The sequence below is a fragment of the Triticum aestivum genome, chromosome 6A (assembly GCF_018294505.1).
Source record: "Triticum aestivum cultivar Chinese Spring chromosome 6A, IWGSC CS RefSeq v2.1, whole genome shotgun sequence".
NCBI lineage: Eukaryota > Viridiplantae > Streptophyta > Magnoliopsida > Poales > Poaceae > Triticum > Triticum aestivum.
The window spans coordinates 543,271,651-543,274,863 of NC_057809.1; positions in this window are offsets into that span (position 1 = coordinate 543,271,651).

A 3,213-nucleotide genomic window follows, 5' to 3' on the forward strand; every position below is an offset into this window, starting at 1 on the left:
GACTAAAGGCCTTTGGGCACCTTTAGTCGCGGTTGGCCTGGCCAACCGCGACTAAAGCCCATCACGTGCACCAGCTGGCCACCGAGCGCCCTGGGCCCAGGCCTTTGGTCGCGGTTCGTCTGCCGAACCGCGACTAAAGACTTCATTAGTCGCGGTTCCTACAGTTTCGTGACTAATGGGGCTGGACGGAAGCCTCTTTTTCTACCAGTGTCGTCATTGCTGTCACAAATTCCTGTATTTTTCTAAGGAACATCAGCAGCGAACTCCTCATCCTACAATTGCCAAATTTTTATTATCGCGTCACGAGAAGTTCAAAATTAGTAAAGAAAAAAAATGTATAGATAATATAGTCTAATAACATGGAGGATGCTATGCGGTCGCTGTGTACTTGTACTACTTGCTGCAGTACTAATGAGCCCTATAAGAAAATACATAAGCAGTTCATTTTCAGTTTGTCTGACGGTTCCACAAGGTAAGCATGACCGAAGATTCAGAAAGAAAAGAGAGAAGGCAAATGAAATGGTTGGAAAAAAAAGGAGTATTGAATTTGCCTCATAACAATCTCAGTACTTAAGCTTTCGCCCAATGCTCGATTCATCAACCGACCAACCAACCAACCAACTAACTAACTAACTGATAAAAGTGGCTTCCTATGTTTATTGTTGTTGATGTATGAGAACATGCATTTGATACTCTGAATCTTGGAAGAATAGACGTGCCTGAATGCAGACATATGAGATCAGATGGTTCCATGAAGGTTCTTGCCATCAGCTCAAAAGCACCACCATCATCATCAGCCGCCGCCGCCGCCGCCGCAGCAGCAGCGATGTGCCTATTGATGCTAATGACATCATCAAGCAAAGAGAGCCTTCGATGCGCCAATGACATCTTCTGCCCCATCTTGGCCTTGGCAGAATGGGGGGAATCACCCGCCGGCGTCCCTCCCTTTCCTTGGAAATTATTCAGGGAACAAAGGAAGAGTAATTGTTATGCGTGTCTACTAGTAGGTACTAGTAGAGGACCAAAAAGAAACACACATATAGTTTAGTAACGTAGAAAACAGATGCTTTCAGCACGTATTTGTACTGTCGCTGCAGTGCCAATGAGATCAACAGAGGGGGGTGAAGGGGGGAGCAAGAGACGGTACATATCATGTCCTCGGGCAGGATGAGCTGCACTCCGGCGGGGCCAGTGTCAACTGGGCGACCTTGACCAGCAGCGGCGACTGCAGTATAGTTAAGGTCGACGACTAGATGCAGGCGTTGGGGACGACCTACTCCGGGCGCGGCTGCTCCCCCTCCTCGGCGGCACGGGCGGACTAGACCTCTTCTTTGTGAGGCCGACGTCAGCAAGGGGACATGGTTGCGCGGGCCCGTGGAGATATCTCCCCCACGCGTGGAGCTCGTCCGGCGACGCCGCTGAAGATGCCCCCGCCACGACCACCCGCCTCCTCCACTGAAGATGCCGCCGCCGCTGAAGATGGACGCCGATCTGGTCGAGGACTCAGCTGTGAGGAGAGGAGCAGGGAGGATAAGACGTAGGAGAAGCGGCTGAGCCGGCGGTGCAGCGACCCGAGAGAGGAGGAGGCGAGCGGAGAGGGGATCGACACAACGGGGAACAAGCGTGCGGGGCTAGGTTTTCTTTTCCTTTTCTCCTAGCGCTGCACACTAAATTGGACGAATCTACCCTTTTAGAAATTGATTAGCCCCACCATAATTTTGTAATGGTCCCACAAGTATTTGTAATTTCATGTAATTCTAGTATCGTAACTCCTCGTAACTCGTATTTCTTCACCGTCTGATCGCAGTGAATGGACGGCCCCTAAATTCGCCAATCACTGTAACAGTTGTACCATTTAAAATGTCTAGAAAGACAAATATTTAGAAACGAAGGGAGTATGATACATGCACTGAAATTCAACAGTCAAATTTTCTTGTAAGGAGCATCAATCAAGTTAGATAAACATTGCATTGCATCACACTCAATCAAAATCAAACCAAAGCCAAAAGGTTGGCATGAAAAATACTAAGGAAATACAAGAGCTTTTTGATTACTAAAATAGTGATCTAAATGCTTTTATATTTCTTTATAGAAGGACTTAAATCTAACGGTGAATCCCCAGAATGATTGGGTATCCCGCCACCAAACCAAGGAGCACATCACATGGACATGGGACGAGCGTTCGATCAAGGTAGTAGGCCCCGGCTGGCATCCATCAGTGCAATGGAGCATTCATTGACGCGGAGGACGTGTCGTTCGGTGGCCGGAGTAGGCTGCTGTTCACGGTGCAGTGCAGTGATAATACAGTTACAGGCACACGGCGGCCTGAGCCAGCCAAAGCCACCGGCCTGTGAGTTTGTACATCTTTGCAAATTCTTCCTCGAGGTTACATCAACCAACTGAATTGGGATAAATGTCATAAAACAGGCTACTACATCAAACGCATGAAATAAAAGCTTCCGCTTAAATCAGAGCAACTGAGAGAATAAAATTCACAGCTCTTTCTTAATTGTTTTTTATTACTTCTGCTACATGGACCCAAATGTTTTATCCTGGCTAGGACTCAACTATGTTCTTAAGAGCAACTCTAGCAGAGTCTTCTTTTTTTTTCGAAAAGGGGGGACTCCCCGGCCTCTGCATTAAAATGATGCATACAGCCAACTTATTAAAAAGATAGATAGGTTCAATAAGGTCTTATAGTCTCAAAACGAAAATAAAAGAGAGCTCACAAAGAGTCAAAAGGGCCAAAAACAAACTGGCCATGAAAAGCCACAACCGGCTGGCATAAGAGAGACAGGTAAACTAATTGCCTATCCTATTACATGACCGCCATCCAAACCGGTTGAAGATATCTCGTGCTACCATCTCGCAGCGGGTAGACCCAGTAACCAAACGCTCCCTGGCCTCCGTCGGAGTGAGTAGCGACCACATATGGAATAGAACCGTCACATGGCCCCTATCGGCATAATAACTGCCAATATGACTATTTTTTTGTGAAAATGACACTACCTGAGTTGTCGCCTCCTTCACTCCCATCTCCTCCTTCCTCAGCGACAATGCCGCCCCGCCGAAATGCAGTCTACTGCACTCGTAGAAAACAGGGCTTTGGTCACAGCTCAATATACACATTAGTCCCGGTTGCGTACGAACCGGGACTAATGTGAGCATTAGTCCCGGTTCAAATGAGACCTTTAGTCCTGGTTAGAGACACGA